Below are 20,160 nucleotides of genomic sequence, written 5' to 3' on the forward strand. Positions count from 1 at the left end.
TCCACTTTCTCTGTCTCTCCAAATAGCGCAAGGGCTGCCAACAGGGTGCCCATGGGCAGAACGGTGCCCTTGAGGTCTTCCTCTGGTGCCCACAAAGCTTCTGAGCCTGCTCACTCCCTGCCCTCTTGGTCATGAGGCGGTGAAGAGGACAGCGCATAAAACTGAAGGAGGAAATTGAATGAGTAATACTCGGTCCCATGTGCTTTTCAAGGCTCAATATAACACTTCTGGATAGGATTAATAATAATAATAATAATAATAATAATAATAATAATAATAATAATAAATAATAATAATAATTTATTAATTATACCCTGCCCATCTGGCTGGGTTTCCCCAGCCACTCTGGGCGGCTTCCAACAAAACACTAAAATACAATAACCTATTAAACATTAAAAGCTGCCCTAAACAGGGCTGCCTTCAGATGTCTTCTAAAAGTTTGGTAGTTATTTTTCTCTTTGACATCTGGTGGGAGGGCGTTCCACAGGGTGGATGCCACTACCGAGAAGGCCCTCTGCCTGGTTCCCTGTAACTTGGCTTCTCGCAGCGAGGGAACCGCCAAAAGGCCCTTGGCACTGGACCTCAGTGTCCGGGCAGATCGATGGAGGTGGAGACGCTCCTTCAGGTATATTGGACTGAGGCTGTTTACTGCTCAAATCCCTTCAAAAACCGACCTGTGTGCACACACCCTTTCTTTCTGCCTCTTGAGGGAGGAGGGATGCTAGCCACTTAGACACTTCCGCAAAGAATGCATCTTTTATTAAATAAAATAAATGGGCGGGGAGGGGGAGAGAAGTGGCAAGACGAGATGATGCCCACACCACTTACTCAGAAATCCAAATGTGCCACATTGTATTACACGATGCCAACATTTTCCTGAGACCCTGACAGCCAGAGGAGACTGCACTAGCCCGTCCACCATGGTACAAGGCATCTGTCTATATTCTGCCTCCAGATTCTGGAATTTTATTTTATTTTTTTTGTCCTGCAAAAAGCAGCACTTGCAGAAGCCACTTTAAAATTCATTTCCTGTCTTCATTCCTCAGGAGGACTGTTTCACACACCCTTCCCCTTCTCGGAGCTATTTCCATTTTCTTAGGTAACCTAACAGAAGCTACATGTGGGCGTCGTCAGGTATATATAACCATGTTACTAACAATGGGCAAAGCATATTTGCTCCTCCCCCCCTCCTAACCCAGAGTAAAGTAAACTGGAGTTGAGTGGTAGAACAAAATTGTACTCTGCCTTACTATTTAAAACTTTTGCATGTTTTAAAAGTATGGTTGTGAATTTTTCTCAGTTTTATTGTTTTATCTGGGTTGTGTTTTTGTTTTTTTTTTTAAATGGAGAGATTTCAGGAGCCAGATCAGAACAGAGGGAGACAAAGGACTGATGGAGAGATTACATTTAAAGTGCAAGCAAAAATATTTTTGTGAGTAAAAACCAACCAACCAACCAACCAACCACCTGTCAGTTCTTTGCCCCTGAAGAAAGAATTCAAAGAGGGCTTGGAAAGGCTGCCATTTAAACAAATAAATAAATAAAAATATCCTTACTAGCTGAAATATGTTCAGTTTAACATAATCATCACCACTGTCTTCTTTAACATTGTTCACCCTCCATCGTATATGATTCTAAGGTAGAATTACATAACATATGACAGTGAAATAATTGCATACAAAAAATGAAAACATCAACTAAAAATTAACACGAATACTAATCAGCCATGATTAGTAATCAGCAACAAAACCACTGAATCTTAACTATATTCTCGTTTAAATCTTTGCATTTTTTTGTGGGGGGGGGGCAGGGTTAGGACTGTAAGGCTGAGATGATTTGGCCAGAGCCTTTATTTCAGCAAACAAATAATTTTTGATATTTGTTTCCAAGCATCCAAGAATTTCAAGATGCCCCATTTGAAACAGGGAAGGGGAAAAAAGATTACTATAGAGGTGGGTTTTGCTGTTCATTCTATCACAACGTATTGTCATTCTTGTCAGTCACATTTGTCACAGTAGGTCTCAGGAGGGGATGATCGATGGAAGCAGTCTGAAGAGAGATATTTCGAAATTCCATTAAAATATGTATTACAAAAATATGTAAATTAGAGAATGTTAAATATAACCCTAGTCTTTGGGGCATTTTGAAAAGTTCGAACATTATATACATTCACAGTAAGCTCTTCTGTGCCTCCTGCAGTTTTGTGGGCCCACCCCAAAGAGATTTTAATTGAAATGTTATTTGGGGCATGATCCCCCCAAATGCGTTAGATTGTCCAAACTTAGATATCAATGTTTTCTTCTAAATAATAATAAAAAAAATGACTAGCTTAACTGCAGCGAAATGTCATTAGAGCACAGTGGGAACAGATTACCATTATTTCAATTTCTTCACTTGAGGCATTATATATTAATGAAACGTCGAAACAATCAATCGAGAAACAGTACATCATTGGAAAAAGAAAATTGGGGCTTAAGAGGGAGCATGTCAGGCATCAATAAGACTGTAATGGGAATTAAACAGTGATGAGTTTCATTACAACCAATTTATGAAAAGTAGTTCAGGCTATGGAATTAAATTACTTTTGCTGGTAGCTAGCTACCATAGCTTAAGTGCTAACAATATTAATTGCATTAATCCATTAGGAGAAAATACTCTTACATTAATAACTCATTATTAATGATCATGCTGAAAACGCTGCATAAACAAATACTTATAGGCATACCAAATCCGCCATAAACTAGAATTTGGGCATGCTTGAAATTACCAGCAGAAGGTGTGGCATGACCCTCCCTTTCCCTCCTTTCCTTGTAGTTGCCAGGAACATGTTCAGCTTCTGGCATTTCTAAGCAACCTGGCTGTAACAGAATATTTTAGCAGTTCAGCCAAGACCAGCAGTATCAGATGAGTGGGAATGCCTGCCTGGAGTTTGTTGTTTACAGCCTTACTTTGGCTGCTTTCTGTCCTCCACCAGTCACGGACTGTGGGCCGGGGGGGAGGGGTGGCATTATTAATCCGGGAAGATTGTTCTTTCAGGGCTCTACCATCGCCATCGATCCCTGGCATTGAATGTGTTGGCCTAGTGTGGGGCTCCGAGGAGAGCTTGGCTGTCTGGCTGGTGTACCGGCCACCTAGCGCACCAGCAGCCACCCTGTCAGGCCTGCTGGAGGCGGTGGCCGGCTGGGCCTTGGAGTTCCCTAACCTATTGGTATTGGGAGACTTCAACTTCCATGCTGATGCCGCTCCCTCCTCACAGGCTCTGGACCTGGTGTCTTCCATGGCGACACTAGGGCTCTCCCAGTTTGTTTCGGGCCCCACACATCAAGCAGGCCACACGCTGGATTTGATCTTTGGTGCCGGTATAGATGTGATCATGTCTCCTTCGATGAAGGTGCCATGGTCTGATCACTATGCTCTGAAAGCCAGGATTGACTTTCCACCCCCACCCTGCTTAGGTGGCGAGCCGATTTGGGCTCGCCCGCAGAGGCTGATGGACCCTGATAGATTCCGTCAAGCCTTGCGGGACCTTGCTCTCCCTGGCGACTCATTGACTGAGCTTGTTGAGGGCTGGAATACCCAGCTCCTGGCAGCCATCGATGAGATCGCACCTAAGCGCCCTCTGCGACCCCGCAGAAACCGGGCTCCCTGGTTTACCGAGGAGCTTCGGAAAATGAAGCGGGACCTCAGACGGCTAGAGCGAGTATGGCGGGGTGCCCGTGACGGAGCCTCAAGAACATCTTATAGGGTTTTTATGAAAACCTATGAGATGGCTGTGAAGGCCGCTAAGAAGTCTTACTTCTCGGCCTCCATTGCATCCGCTAGCTCTCGCCCGGCGCAATTATTTAGTATAATTCGGTCTTTAACGTCCCTTGAAGGACAGCCAAATTTAAATAACAATCTGACACACAGCTGTGAGGCATTTGCGAGCTTTTTTGCGGAGAAGGTCCTGTTGCTCCGCCATGACCTCCCTGCCAATTTGGATACAATAAAGGAACTGGAGGCCCCTCGACTGTCCTCGGGTTCAGTATTGGACCATTTTGACCGGATATCTCCAGCCGATGTGGACAGACTCCTCCAAGCTGGAAAGCCCACCACCTGTCCTCTTGACCCGTGCCCGTCATGGCTGATTAGAGCGTGTCCAGACGAGGTGCGGGCCCCCCTGGGGGATATCATCAATTTGTCCCTTGGCACCGGGATATTCCCAGGGGAACTGAAGGAGGCAGTGGTGCGTCCGCTCTTAAAGAAAACATCATTAGATCCCTTAGATCTATCCAATTACCGCCCGGTTTCGAATCTTCCATTCCTGGGTAAGGTGATTGAGAGAGCGGTTGCTGAACAGCTTGGTAGGTTTCTGGATGAAACATCTGCTCTGGATCCATTCCAGTCCGGCTTCCGTGCTGGCCATGGGACCGAGACGGCTCTGGTCGCCCTAACAGATGATCTCCGTAGGCAGCTGGATCGAGGCGGGTCGGGGCTGCTGATTCTTCTAGATCTGTCAGCAGCCTTCGACATGGTTGATCATGAACTCCTGGACCACCGCCTTGCCGACGTGGGGATCCAGGGCACAGTCCTTCAATGGCTGCGCTCGTTTCTCTCTGGTCGGGGACAGAGGGTGGCGCTCGGGGGGGAATTGTCATCGCGCCACTCCTTGGTGTGTGGAGTGCCTCAGGGTGCGATTCTCTCCCCGATGCTTTTTAACATCTTTATGCGCCCCCTCGCCCAGCTTGTCCGGAGTTTTGGGCTGGGTTGCCATCAGTATGCCGATGACACCCAACTCTATCTGTTGATGGATGGCCATCCTGACTCGGCCCCCGATACACTGGCGAGATGTCTGGAAGCTGTGGCTGGATGGTTACGTGGGAGCCGGTTGAAGTTAAATCCTTCGAAGACAGAGGTCCTCTGGCTGGGGCGGGATGATATGGGATTGAGGGGGCAACTCCCATCTCTTGCGGGGGTGCAACTAGTGCCAGCACCGTCCGTTAAGAGTTTGGGTGTAATCTTCGATACCTCCCTCTCTATGGAGGCGCAGATTACAGCTATAACAAAGGCGGCATTTTTTCATCTCCGCCAAGCTAAGCACTTGGCCCCTTATCTCTCTCGCCCTGACCTAGCCACTGTGATCCATGCGACGGTCACCTCCAGACTGGATTATTGTAACTCGCTCTACGTGGGGCTGCCCTTAAGACTGACCCAGAAACTCCAGCGGGTGCAGAATGCCGCGGCGAGACTCCTTATGGGGTCTTCGCTGCGAGATCACATTCAACCGGTACTATACCAGCTGCACTGGCTCCCGGTGGAGTACAGGATCAGGTTTAAGGTGCTGGTTTTAACCTTTAAAGCCCTATACGGCCTAGGACCCTCGTACCTACGGGACCGCCTCTCCTGGTATGCCCCACAGAGAAACCTACGGTCTGCAAATAATAACATCCTCAAGGTCCCAGGCCTCAGAGAGGTTAGGCTGGCCTCAACTAGAGCCAGGGCCTTCTCGGCTGCGGCTCCAATCTGGTGGAACGCTCTGTCACAAGAGACTAGGGCCCTGCGGGACCTGACATCCTTCCGCAGGGCCTGCAAGACAGAGTTGTTCCACCAGGCCTTTGGTCAGGGCGCAGCCTGACTCCCTCCTCTGGCAACCTGCTTAGAATCTTGCTTAATTAGTTGCCATTAATCTGATTTTAATTGATTTTTATAATGTAATATTTTTAGAATGTATGAATATTTGATTGTTTGATTGTTGATTGTTGTTAGCCGCCCTGAGCCCGGCTTCGGCTGGGGAGGGCGGGATATAAATAAAATTTATTATTATTATTATTATTATTATATGCTGGGATCAGCATCTTACAGTAATCTTAAACTTTTGGCTGCAATTGTAAACATACTGACTAGGGAACAAGCCCTATTGAAAACACCGGGTCTGCTTGGGACTCTTCCAAATGTATAGCAAGCTGTTCCTTTCATGAATTTTCACAGTTTACTTGGCTGAAGAAAATTCCTAACCCAAATCAACGGTTTTGTCTGACCCAACTAAAAGCAGCAACAAGAAGTTTTAATGTTTACATTTTCAACCGGAGGTATGCTTCAAAGTAATAATAAAAGTGGTTCCAATTCCTCTTAGGAGGATGTGGCAAAATTAAAACTGTAGTTAAACTTCTCAAAGTTAGTTGGTGGAATTAACCTATGATGTAGTTAAGGCACGAGGAGAAAGAGTGGATATCAAAGTAAAATGGGATGTTGGAATAGAATCTGCAATCAAAGTCTTTTGTGAAAGAGGAGAGCGCAAAATATGGTCTGAAGCTCAACATCAAAAAAACTAAGATCATGGCCACTGGTCCCATCATCTCCTGGCAAATAGAAGGGGAAGAAATGGAGGCAGTGAGAGATTTTACTTTCTTGGGCTCCATGATCACTGCAGATGGTGACAGCAGTCATGAAATTAAAAAACGCCTGCTTCTTGGGAGAAAAGCAATGACAAACCTAGACAGCATCTTAAAAAGCAGAGATACCACATTGCCGACAAAGGTCCGCATAGTTAAAGCTATGGTTTTCCCAGTAGTGATGTATGGAAGTGAGAGCTGGACCATAAAGAAAGCTGATCGCAGAAGAATTGATGCTTTTGAATTATGGTGCTGGAGGAGACTCTTGAGAGTCCCATGGACTGCAAGAAGATCAAACGTGTCCATTCTTAAGGAAATCAGCCCTGAGTGCTCACTGGAAGGACAGGTCCTGAAGCTGAGGCTCCAGTACTTGGGCTACCTCATGAGAAGAGAAGACTCCCTGGAAAAGACCCTGATGTTGGGAAAGATGGAGGGCACAAGGAGAAGGGGACGACAGAGGACGAGATGGTTGGACAGTGTTACAGAAGCTACCAATGTGAGTTTGACCAAACTGTGGGAGGCAGTGGAAGACAGGAGTGCCTGGCGTGCTCTGGTCCATGGGGCCACGAGGAGTCGGACATGACTAAATGACTAAACAACAACAGCAACAGCAACAGCAACAGCAACAGCAACAGCAACAGCAACAACAACAAAAACAGCTTTGATCTAAGTTGAGAAAAAGAACAACCTAGCTGCATTTTGTGTACACAGCCTAGGAGAGGAATATATTCATTCGTAATCTAAAAGTTGACCTAGGAATTCAGAGCGGCCGAGGGGGCGGGAAACTTTCATCTAGATTACAAATGCTCTGGCTACTAATGTTGATGACCAGACACCACTCCTCTGTTGAAACCAAATCAAATCTGGAAGACTGACGGACACGAGCTCTGCATTTAGAATGGCTGAAGCGATGGCATGGGTCTATCAAATGAAGCAAAGCTCTTTTTTTACTTGGCTTAGCCATTGGAGAGCACCGTGTAGAATGTTAAAAAGTATTTTGTACCACGAGCAAAAGGAAGGGTCTGATTTAAGGGCTTGGACTGAGAATGAAGCAGTCACAAAATCAAAAAGTCAGCAGAAGGATGCAATGTGCTTGTAGGCATTCAAATGTTCTGAATCTCATGGTACGATTAGTATTTTCCCTCTGTGGCATTCTAACCAAACAGAAGATTTTGCCCAATAATTGAAATCCACAAGGATAAGAATCTTGGTAGTTCTGAGAGCTGAGCTCATAAAGTAAAGGTAAAAAGGGAAAGGACCCCTGGGTGGTTAAGTCCAGTCAAAGGTGACTATGGGGTTGTGGCGCTCATCTCGCTTTCAGGCCGAGGGAGCTGGCGTTTGTCTGCAGACAGCTTTCCGGGTCATGTGGCCAGCATGAGTAAACTGCTTCTGGTGTAATGAAACACCATAACGGAAACCAGAGCCCACGGAAATGCCATTTACCTTCCCGCTGCAGTGGTAAGGTAAAGGGACCCCTGATTGTTAGGTCCAGTTGCGAACAACTCTGAGGTTGCGGCGCTCATCTCGCTTTACTGGCCAAGGGAGCTTCTGGGTCATGTGGCCAGCATGTCTAAGCCGCTTCTGGCGAACCAGAGCAGCACACGGAAATGCCGTTTACCTTCCCGCTGGAACGGTACCTATTTATCTACTTGCACTTTGACGTGCTTTCGAACTGCTAGGTTGGCAGGGGCAGGGACTGAGTGACAGGAGCTCACCCCGTCACGGGGATTCGAACTGCCGACCTTCTGATCAGCAAGTCCTAGGCTCTGTGGTTTAGACCATAGTGCCACCCGCGTCCCATCATATGATCAGCTGGCTAGCATAGTGGGCATCATACTGACGTGTACTACTTCAGACAGCTGCCTTGGGATTGACTTGTTTGCATGCTCCCCTGTCTAAAATTGTCCTGAGGAAAGATTGCATGCTAAGGAGAAATTTCTAGCCTTCTCTCCAATTTTGAATGTGCAGGGAGTTTTGTTTCATGTGTTGGTGGGGAGCATGCAAACATTGTCCACCCACCACAACCAAGCTGATGAACAGGGGCTTCAGCTGTGAAGCTGGAGAGGCTACTGTATTTCATTTACCCAGAAGCTGGAAATGTTGCTAAAGTCCCCACATCTACTTAGTGGTGACCTCAAGGAATGTTCAAAGTGCCTGGATTGATCCCTTTTCCTTCACTGGGATAATTCTGGTAAAACCACAGGAAGAAACACAACCTGGAACTTTTATCCTCAATTTACTGATTAATCCAGATTTGGAACGTGTCATTGGACCTCACCCTTTTAGTGTCCTAAGCATGTCATCTAGAGGATCTGGTCTCTTTTCAGTTATCATCCTTTACATGCGTTTTGCAATAGAAAACTGGTTGCAGTTGCCTAGGATTCAGGCACAATGAGATGCTTTCAAAAAGAGGATTAGCCAGCAGGTTTTAGCAAGTTATCATAGGATAGCTGAGAGACTATCGTGGAAGCCCAGTAAAATGAGTCAATAGCAGGAAACCACAGCATTAGGATCGAAGGCATTTATTATCTCATTGTCAGCAAATGAGAGACTTTACAAAAAAGCTCTCCACCCAAAGGGTGAGGTTAGCTCTGTATTAAATTGTCATTTTCTCTGATTCCCATTCTGTGGTTAGGACTACTCTTGAGCCTTTTCTTTGCATAGTACTGTCTTCTTTTTTAACTCCATGGGGAAATATCCAGGCTTTTATTATTCATAAATCCTCAGCATTAAAGATTAGTTTGGGGAATGGTTGATAGACTGCTGGCCTCCAGCATCTGCCACCTGAGGCACCTGCCTCCTTCTGCCTAATGGTAGGGCTGGTCCTGAGTACTGGACACACTCGACTGGGAACGTCTCCTGGGCACGGCCCATTGAACTGAATGTGAGCTACACAAGAACATGGTACTCCTGTGCCAATTTCGTTCATTTTAATGGGGCTTGTGCTGGGAAGTGCCCCATTGAATTGTGTTCCTTGTTGTATAATAAAACAGCAGCAGCAACAACAACAATTTATTATTTATACCCCGCCCATCTGGCTGGGCTTCCCCAGCCACTCTGGGCAGCTTCCAACCAAATATTAAAATACAGTAATACATCAAACATTAAAAGCTTCCCTAAACAGGGCTGCCTTCAGATGTCTTCTAAAAGTTTGGTAGTTGTTGTTCTCTTTGACATCTGATGGAAGAACGTTCCACAGGGCAGGCGCCACCACTGAGAAGGCCTTCTGCCTGGTTCCCTGTAACTTGGCTTCTCGCAGTGAGGGAATCGCCAGAAGGCCCTCGGCACTGGACCTCAGTGTCCAGGTAGAATGATGGGGGTGGAAATGCCCCTTACAAACAAGAATGTGTAATATTATTTTTATTTATTTTGTTGCCCAGAAATCTCTGCAGGTATGCCTGTAATGTCTAATATGTCAAAGGTCTAGCTAAATATACAAATACATTTTCACCAGTATGGTTTTCCCTGTTAAGGTGAAAGACTAGCCCCATTCCATGTGCCAATCAGTATTCATTTCTCTGGCTAATGTAAGGAAATGCCAACACTACAGATGGTATCAGATTATACATCTCATAAGGTATCCACTGTGATCATGTCACAAGGTGCTGGAGGGATGTTTAGTGTGCTTAGAGAAAGACAAGCCTAAAACCCTTTGATTATTCCTCAATATACACTTTGCAGACTACATGGGGAGCAGATTACATTCCAACAATGTGTTTTGCCTGTGAATAACGAGAAAGGAATGTAAATTATATTGTACAATCTGCACTAGGTAAGAGCACATGCAGATGTATACTGTCAGGCAGTTGAATAATTCACTATAGAAAAACCGAATTTTCACCCAGTCCTAAATCCTACAAAATTGGCAGGAGGAGGGGCTTATGATGGGCTATGCAAAACATAATTCTATGCTTGTGTACCACTTCATGGATCACTGCCTTGCCGTGGCGAAGGGACTTGAAGAACTCAGAGAAGCTATGAACTATGCTGAGCAGGGCACCCAAGATGAACAGGTCATAGTGGAGAGTTTTGACCAAACGTGATCCACCTGGAGGAGGAACCGGCAAGCCACTCCAGTATCCCTGCCAAGAAAACTCCATGGACAAAGACAACAGGCATATAAAAGTTATGACACTGGAAGATGAGCCCCTCAGGTCGGAAGGCGTCCAACATGCTACTGGGGAAGAGCGGAGGACAAGTACAAGTAGATCCAGAGCTGATGAAGTGCCTGGGCTAAAGCTGAAAGGACGCTCAGTTGCGGATATGCCTGGAAGAGAAAGGAAAGTCCAATGCTGTAAAGAAAAATATTGCATAGGAACCTGGAATGTAAGAACCATGAACCTGGGTGAGTTGGATGTGGTCAAAAATGAGATGGCAAGAATAAATATTGACATCCTGGGCATCAGTGAACTAAAATGGACGGGAATGGGCGAATTCAGTACGGATGATCATCATATCTACTACTGTGGGCAAGAAACCTGCAAAAGAAATGGAGTGGCCCTCATAGTCAACAAAAGAGTGGCGAAAGCTGTACTGGGATGCAATCTCAAAAATGATAGAATGATCTTGATACGAATCCAAGGCAGACCTTTTAACATAACAGTAATCCAAGTTTATGCACCAACTACTGGTGCTGAAGAAACTGAAATTGACCAATTCTATGAAGACTTACAACACCTTATAGAAGTGACACCAAAGAAGGATGTTCTTCTCATTATATGGGGATTGGAATGCTAAAGTAGGGAGTCAAGAGATAAAAGGAACAACTGGCAATTTTGGCCTTGGAGATCAAAACGAAGCAGGGCAAAGGCTAATAGAGTTCTGTCAAGAGAACAAGCGGGTCATCACAAACACGCTTTTCCAACAACACAAGAGACGACTCTACACATGGACATCACCAGATGGGCAGCATCGAAATCAGATTGATTATATTCTCTGCAGCCAAAGATGGAGAAGCTCTATACAGTCAGCAAAAACAAGACCTGGAGTGGACTGTGGCTCAGATCATCAGCTTCTTATAGCAAAATTCAAGCTTAAACTGAAGAAAGTAGGAAAAACCACTGGGCCGGTAAGATACAATCTAAATCAAATCCCTTATGAATACACAGTGAAACTGAGGAACAGGTTTAAGGATTTAGATTTGCTGGACAGAGTGCCTGAAGAACTATGGATGGAGGCTCGTAACATTATACAGGAGGCAGCAACGAAAACCATCCCAATGAAAAGAAAATGCAAGAAAGCAAAGTGGCTGTCCAATGAGGCCTTACAAATAGCGGGGGGAGAGAAGGCAAGCAAAATGCGAGGGAGATAGAGAAAGATACAGGAAATTGAATGCAGATTTCCAAAAAATAGCAAGGAGAGACAAGAAGGCCTTCTTAAACGAGCAATGCAAAGAAATAGAGGAAAACAACAGAATGGGAAGAACCAGAGATCTGTTCAAGAAAATTGGAGATATGAAAGGAACATTTTGTTCAAAGATTACCATAATAAAGGACAAAAGTGGTAAGGACCTAACAGAAGCAGAAGACATCAAGAAGAGGTGGCAAGAATACACAGAGGAATTATACCAGAAAGATATGGATTTCTTATACACCCCAGGTAGTGTGGTTGTTGACCTTGAGCCAGACATCCTGGAGAGTGAAGTCAAATGGGCCTTAGAAAGCACTGCAAATAACAAGGCCAGTGGAAGTGATGGTATTCCAGCTGAACTATTTAAAATTTTAAAAGATGATGCTGTTAAGGTGCTACACTCAATATGCCAGCAAGTTTGGAAAACTCAACAATGGCCAGAAGATTGGAGAAGATCAGTCTACATCCCAATCCCAAAGAAGGGCAGTGCTAAAGAATGCTCCAACTACCGCACAACTGCACTCATTTCACACGCCAGCAAGGTTATGCTTACAATTCTACAAGGAAGGCTCAGGCAGTATGTGGACCGAGAACTCCCAGAAGTGCAAGCTGGATTTAGAAGAGGCAGAGGAACCAGAGACCAAATTGCAAACATGCGCTGGATTATGGAGAAAGCTAGAGAGTTCCAGAAAGACATCTACTTCTACTTCATTGACTATGCAAAAGCCTTTGACTGTGTCGACCACAGCAAACTATGGCAAGTTCTTAAAGAAATGGGAGTGCCTGATCACCTCATCTGTCTCCTGAGAAATCTCTATGTGGGACAAGAAGCTACAGTTAGAACTGGATATGGAACAACTGATTGGTTCAAAATTGGGAAAGGAGTCCAACAAGGCTGTATTTTGTCTCCCTGCTTATTTAACTTATATGCAGAATTCATCGTGCGAAAGGCTGGGCTGGATGAATCCCTAGCCGGAATTAAGATTGCTGGAAGAAATATCAACAACCTCAGATATGCAGATGACACAACCTTGATGGCAGAAAGTGAGGAGGAATTAAAGAACCTTTTATTGAGGGTGAAAGAGGAGAGCGCAAAATATGGTCTGAAGCTCAACATCAAAAAAATGAAGATCATGGCCACTGGTCCCATCACCTCCTGGCAAATAGAAGGGGAAGAAATGGAGGCAGTGAGAGATTTTACTTTCTTGGGCTCCATGATCACTGCAGATGGTGACAGCAATAATGAAATTAAAAGACGCCTGCTTCTTGGGAGAAAAGTGATGACAAACCTAGACAGCATCTTAAAAAGCAGAGACATCACCTTACCAACAAAGGTCCGTATAGTAAAAGATATGGTTTTCCCAGTAGTGATGTATGGAAGTGAGAGCTGGACCATAAAGAAGGCTGATCGCTGAAGAATTGATGCTTTTGAATTATGGTGCTGGAGGAGACTCTTGAGAGTCCCATGGACTGCAAGAAGATCAGACCTCTCCATTCTTAAGGAAATCAGCCCTGAGTGCTCACTGGAAGGACAGATCCTGAAGCTGAGGCTCCAATACTTTGGCCACCTCATGAGAAGAGAAGACTCCCTGGAAAAGACCCTGATGTTGGGAAAGATGGAGGGCACAAGGAGAAGGGGACGACAGAGGACAAGATGGTTTGATAGTGTCTTTGAAGCTACCAGCATGAGTTTGACCAAACTGCGGGAGGCAGTGGAAGACAGAAGTGCCTGGTGTGGCGTCCATGGGGTCACAAAGAGTCGGACACGACTAAACGACTAAACAACAACAACAACAACAATGCTTGTGTACCAAGACGATTAGAACCTTTAGGACTGAGGTGCCGGAATATCACAGGTCATTTTAAAAAGTTGTCTGTGTACCAGAGATTGGCTTCAATTAGTTACTGATGAATGCGTTCTGGTCTAACAGGGGAATCCTACACATGTTAATTCAGAAGAAAACCCCAGTAAGTGCAGTGGAGCTTACTCCCAGTCCAAGGTAAGTGTGTACAGGTAAGTGTGTACTTTTAGGTGACAGATTGATGCCTGATCTTGAATACCTACTTGCCTGGCATGTTCATGGGTGAGAGTAAAACCAAGGCTGAATTGGAGCCAGACCTCATCAGGTTTTAGAAAGAGGCCAGAATTAACACTCTGCCTGTTGTTCACTTATGAGTGATTGTCAGTGAAACCCACACTGAAAGGGGCTGAACGCCTAATGTTGTCAGCTTTGGGGCTATGTTTAGGTGTGAAATTATTTTACTTTGGTGACCTTTATGCTCACTTGAATTTCGATGTATGTAAAATAAACTGTTAATTGTGTGTGTGTGTGTTGTAGTGAAATTATATTTTTTTATTATGTATTATTGTATTTAGACTGGGTTGTCTCCAATGCTGCCATTTTGCTAGTGCAACAGTCTTCCACTTGCGCAGCAGAACTTTCCCCTCCTTTTTTCTGTAGCCCCCCAGCCACCCTTAAAATTTCCTCAAGAAGAAGAGGACGTTAATTATTGGCCAGCTAGTAGCTGGGCTTGCCTGGCAAGGATGCAGAAGGTGAATTTTGGTAGGTAGAGTAGCTGACAACAGGTAGCCAATAAAAAGCACGGAGCGCTGGCACAAGAACCTCAGCATAGTTGCACTGCATGGGCTTCTGGTAGCAAGACCAGTTAGTTGAATTGATTATGACTAACTTTGGATATCACTCAAAATGCAGGAAGCAGTCCGTGTTCTCAGGGAATCCTGTCAGACATGTTTCCATGCCAAGCCATTGTTAGTCTGTTGTATGGCTGGGAGAATAACTTCTGGGAAAGCTAGAATCTGTGGCCGCACAAATATGCAAGCCACTCCATCTCTGAACATCTCCTACATCACAGAACATACTGCCATGTCCTTGTGAGTTGAGTACAGCTTTGGTTTAGGCAGAAAGATGCTTAAAACCTGCTGCTGAGGAATCAAGACCCTGTGCAGCTTCATATTTGAGTGAAGTGTCTTGTGGCAGCCTGTACCCCCTTGTTGGTGAGCTCTAGCTGGCTTACCCAGCAGCAGAGCTTTGAACACTATTGGGTGGCTGCCATTTTATTTTCCCACAATCCCTTGATGTTGGGTTGTTCCAGAACACTGTGAGAAACTCAGATAGTAACCCTGGGATTTAGTTAGTTAGTTAGTTGCTAAGGCATTGGTGAAGGATTCACACCCAATGATTGACACCAGCATGGTGTAATTATGACAATGGCAGCACAGCACGACAGCCTTCTAACAGTGACCATCCCACTAGTTATCCTGATCCATGGAACTGCTGACCCTGATATTTTGATAGCCGTTTGCTTCTCATCCTGGGGAGAAGTGGATGTTGTTGGTAGCTTTGTACTGGGCTGTGAAAGTGAGTACATTTTCGCAGGCATTCCTGAGATGCAACTGAATGTTTTTAAATCACTGAACTATTTTTCTGAGTCTGGGATGCAGAGTTTTTGGCTGCTCGTTTCATTGCTTTTCTCATTCAGATGCATGTGCAGCCAAGGTTTAATACACTGTCATAATATTTCCTACCACTCCCTTCGTATTCCCAACATGCCTTCAGAGAGTCTGGCTGAAATTCTGCACCCTTGAAGAACTCCCCTCTTTGGTCTGGGACTGGAGAGACAATTTTTCAGGTTTCACGGTGCCCTAATTCATCCCTGGCATTACGTTAAGACTCCTCTGCCATCCTTCCTTCTGGGTGACCTTTAAAAAGTATGTAATTAGAATTCAGGAAACAAAACCTCTGGCTCAGGCTCCAGATGTGACGTTAGAAGGGAAAAACAACTGCATCTATAACCAAGGTGCTTAGCAACTGAGGAAGAAATCAGATTTAGTACAGATGTGACACCCATTCCTCTTGATTGTGTTGTGGATAATTCCCCCTCCCCAATCCCTTGCATGAAGCTTCTAGCTTGCAATATTCAGAACTGGAAATTCCCTTGGTCTCAGAGAAATCACGGCCGCTGCCAGACTGTTGCTATTTCGTGGGTGGCATTGAATCACAAAACAGGCAAATTCAGCTTGCACAATTATAGTGGATTTGGTGCTCTTGTTTGATTTTACTTCCCAAAAAACCCCCAGGCGTTTTGCAATAAGGAAAGTAATAGGAAGATGTGCTGGGAAGTGTGGGATATGACAGTTGCTTGGCATCCTGCCATTTGATGTCCTCACCAACAAATCATAATGGACTCTTGATCAACCATGGATGTCACATAATCACCTGCAAACTTTGTGCGAACACATTTTAGATGGGTTCCCAAAGCAATATAAATCTGCAGAGGAAGATGCATCAAAACTTGGAGCACAGTAGCTTCTCATGTACTTGGCTTACCACTTTAATGGTAAAATAAAAGAATTGGCTTTGGAACAACAGACATATTTGTGTGTAAATGTGTCCGTGGTGCTTCCTATGAGAAATCTGGCCTTGTAAGCTGCCTAAACAGGTGATTGCCTAGGAAACATGCAAGCCACTTTGAGCTCTTCATGCATATTACAAGTAAAGGGATCATACTCTTTAATGCAGACTGCCACACTGACCTTGCCCAGTGTGTTGGATATGTACCTCCAAACACACGGTCCAGTATACCTGAAGGAGCATCTCCACCCCCATCGTTCTGCCCGGACACTGAGGTCCAGTGCCGAGGGCCTTCTGGTGGTTCCCTCGCTGCAAGAAGCCAAGTTACAGGGAACCAGGCAGAAGACCTTCTCCGTAGTGGCACCCGCCCTGTGGACCCCCCCCCACCAGATGTCAAAGAGAAAAACAACTACCAAAAGACATCTGAAGGCAGCCCTGTTTAGGGAAGCTTTTAATGTTTAATAGACTATTGTATTTTAGTGTTTTGTTGGAAGCTGCCCAGAGTGGCTGGGGAAACCCAGCCAGATGGGCAAGGTATAAATACATTATTATTATTATTATTATTATTATTATTATTATTATTATTATTATTAATTTGACCCCTTCCAAAACTACCATGTGGATGCATTAATATGCTGTGATCCTATGCACCTTGATGTGGGAGTCAGCCCCCTGAATTCTGTTTACTACTCAGGAAACCTATATAGGGCTGTTCTGTATGTCCCTCTTGTGGGCTTTCCTGCTGCTAGGATGCCAAAGAAGGAAATAAGGGAGAGGAAGTCAGTGCAGATATTCTTGGAGGGACAAATCAGCAGCCGGGAGGGCAATGAATGAAAGCCCTCTCTGCTTCCACCATCCCTTTGTTTTTTCTAAAAAGCACCCCACATTTAGATCCAGGAAGGTCCGGGAGCTGGAGTAGCAGAGGTGGATATGTGACTTGGATTCAAGTACTACTTTTGTCATCATGAGTTACCGTGATGAAGTCATTTTGTCTCTCCACTTCTGTTTGCCATCTGTAAAATGAAAGAAGATAGTGACCCATTCTCAGAAGGTTGTTGTGAGGGCAAGCAGAAAGTGCTCTAGAAATGATGCCCAGTTGTAGCATTCAGAGAAGATGGAAAGAATTGCATGTGAAAAGGAACAGACGTCAATAATAGACCGCAAGTTATTTTTGCACCACAGTGCTGAGAAAACGTAACAAAGGATTTGTTTTGCTTAGTGTACCAAACAGGAACAGTTATTGGCATAATTACTAGATGATTTATTGCTTGAATGCTGTGAAGGCCTCATGAGTCAGAGTCTGGATTTAAGGCTGCTGGAAACTGTGGTGTTACTTTCGCAAAACAGTGGTTAGCAAAGCATCACAGACTAATGGTCTAATCCCATGCGCCGAGCCTCCCCTGTCTTCCGCTTGACAGTCCAAGTACCTTCTTGGCTCTCTGGTGAAAGATAGCAGCTTTCAGTTTGATTGTACCCTACGGTGTATGGGATTGGGAATCACCATATTCCTGTGGCAAGGAAAAAGCTTACCCCCACATAGAATGACTAGATTGAAAGATCAACAAGGATCCTAAAGTCAATGCCAGTGAGTGGGTTTTGCCACACGGAGTAAGAATGGCTGTGCCTGCTGGGATTCCCTTTTCTGCACATCTCATAAAGGTACGGTCTTGCTTTGCATATCTGACACCTGTCCCGTCTTATTTGGGATGTTCTTGGATTCATTTGGTGCCAGTTGTGCAGAAGAAGCTATACTGAACCACTTTAACAGCTCTCATTTCATTAAAATTGCAGCAAAGCGTTCCATGAAAACAAGTGTCCTGTTGCCTTATCAAATCTCTGCTGACAGCTGAGGAGCGCTTTCACCACAATTAGGAATACACAGGGGTGTGTGGATGCGAATTAGCAAGTTTCTGGGTCAATAATAATTTCAATAGTAAAGGATGACTGACAGACACTACTATGATCAATATTCTTATGGCAGCAGCCTCCTGAGTATTTCAGCAGGTACCACCAGGAATCGCCTTGATTCAGTAGCATTCAGATTTCAGTGTGTGCAGGTCAGCCAGGTCCCTTGGAAATGGGACAGAGGTTGTTATTTTCTTTATAAATAGCCATTTCGACGTGCTGTTAGATTTTGTTTCCCTTTGAAGTTTAAGCTTCATTAGAGTTTACAGCTTGTTGCAGAACAGCTAGAGTCTAGTTGGTGGATACCTTTTGCTGCAGATGTATCATTATGGAGAGAGAATGAATATTATAATGCAATGGACCCAGCATTGCTCATAGGTGCCAACTCCCTGGGGCCCTGGGTGCCTGAGCACCCACAAGATTCCCCATGAAGGGGCTGGACACCCACAAATTTTGGTGCTAGGGCTATGCACACTGCATGGCACCCACGGCCCCAGGCACCCATGGTCACGGGGCCAAGTTGGCACTTCTGGCATTGCTTAAGTTAATTTGATGGAAAGCAAGCAAGCAAGCAAGAAAGAAAGAACAGAAGGAAGGAAGGAAGGAAGGAAGGAAGGAAGGAAGGAAGGAAGAATGAATAGTGGGATCAGTATCCACTAGCAGGGAGAGTAGGGAATTAATTTACTACCACATTTTACAATTTAAAGCCAATAAATAATGAAATAACTTACATATAATAAAATTAAAATGAATGGAAGCTTTCTGTCTGGGCTCAATAGAAGCTTTTTGGGTGGGGAGATGTTCACTGAGACTGTGGCAGAGGAGAAAGGGTTAAAAAAACCCCTCTCCCATTGGTGGTGCAGTCTTGATCAGTTTCCCACTGCATCCCCGCAACTGCTTTTAACATTTTAAACAACAGATTTGTGAAATGCATTCAAACATTTTATGTATTGATTTTGTCCTCTAAATGAGCCTTGCTTCTCAGCAAACATCTTAACAATATCTCTGATGATAACTGGAGAATCTGATTTTGTTTTTTGTTTTTTGTATAAAGCTAATAGAAGGCCCTGTTTTCTGAGCATTGCCAGTGCTGGTTTGGTTCAGTCCTCAGCTTCTCTCTCTCTCTCTCTCTCTCAACAGATTTAGGTATTTTCAGGATCCGTTGCTGCAAACGTTTTGCATTTATTTCCTCTTCTGTTTTATGTCATCTGAACAAACAGCTGAAATCCTCAGGAGATCTATAAAAGTAGTACACATCCTGAATTACTTAAAAAACAAACAAACCCCTAACTTCTGTTCTTACTGATAAAAAAAGACACCTTCTTCTGCTATAGATTGTTTTCAGTACAGAAAGCTTAAGTTACTAAAGAGTTTGGAAACTTATTCTGCAGAATCTCCTTAGCAATAAGACTTCCCCTCCAGACTCTGCTACCAAACCCCCCCTGGGTGATCCATTCAGGAAATGTGGAGGAGGGAAGGGGTGAGGCAGGGACAAAGTATCTGTTTACGATGCAGTGCCAGTTTGTCATGACCTCAAGACAATGCCAACAGCGTCCCTTTTATTCAGAAAACCAGATTCTTAGAGTAAGCATTCTTCTGAGAGTTTCTCTGTGGCAATGCTCAGTTGTGGGCACAGTCCAGTTCAGAGAAACAGCAACCCATTAGTTGCCAACCCAGTCGTGATCATGATTAGGTTATGAGACAGTTTAATTGCAGGGAAAGGCTAGTCATTTTCCCACTCGTTTGTCCCTATGAGAGCAGATCACAAGTTGCATGTTTTTGCCTACTGCTTGGTTCAAAAAGAGCTGTTCTCCCTGGGTGCTTCTTAAAAGTACAACTACCCCTTGGGGCATTAGGGGGAATACTTTGATCTCTCTGAATCAATGCCATGCAGTTCAACAACCACTTTGTGGCTTGCATTGGGTCATGCAAAATATTAACAGTGACCACCAGACGGCATTGATAATGACAATTCCATCTTCCCCCATAGCCACATTGAGTGGCAAGATGTTCTGCCTACTAAACTGGGAAGAAGCGATATTTGACGGTGTGTTTGTCCTCCCAGCACTTACTTGGTGTGTCTTTAACTCCTCTTGGTCTGAGCTTCAATTTCTGGAAATTGGGACTGTGACGTAAATTATTGTATTCATAAGAAATGAAAT

At 44.6% G+C, this 20,160-nt stretch overlaps 1 long non-coding RNA gene across 1 annotated transcript; it reads right to left on the minus strand.

The window, feature by feature from the left end:
• Window positions 1-1,795: 1,795 nt before the first annotated feature.
• On the minus strand, window positions 1,796-19,888 carry LOC309335145. Its single transcript, XR_014153393.1, has 4 exons — window positions 18,730-19,888; window positions 17,067-17,106; window positions 8,650-8,746; window positions 1,796-2,049 (listed from the first exon to the last, which is right to left on the minus strand). It is a non-coding gene; the product is annotated as an uncharacterized lncRNA (long non-coding RNA).
• Between the last annotated feature and the right edge of the window lie 272 nt (window positions 19,889-20,160).

This window comes from Podarcis erhardii (assembly GCF_964252035.2).
Source record: "Podarcis erhardii genome assembly, chromosome: 2".
NCBI classification, from domain to species: Eukaryota; Metazoa; Chordata; class Lepidosauria; order Squamata; family Lacertidae; genus Podarcis; species Podarcis erhardii.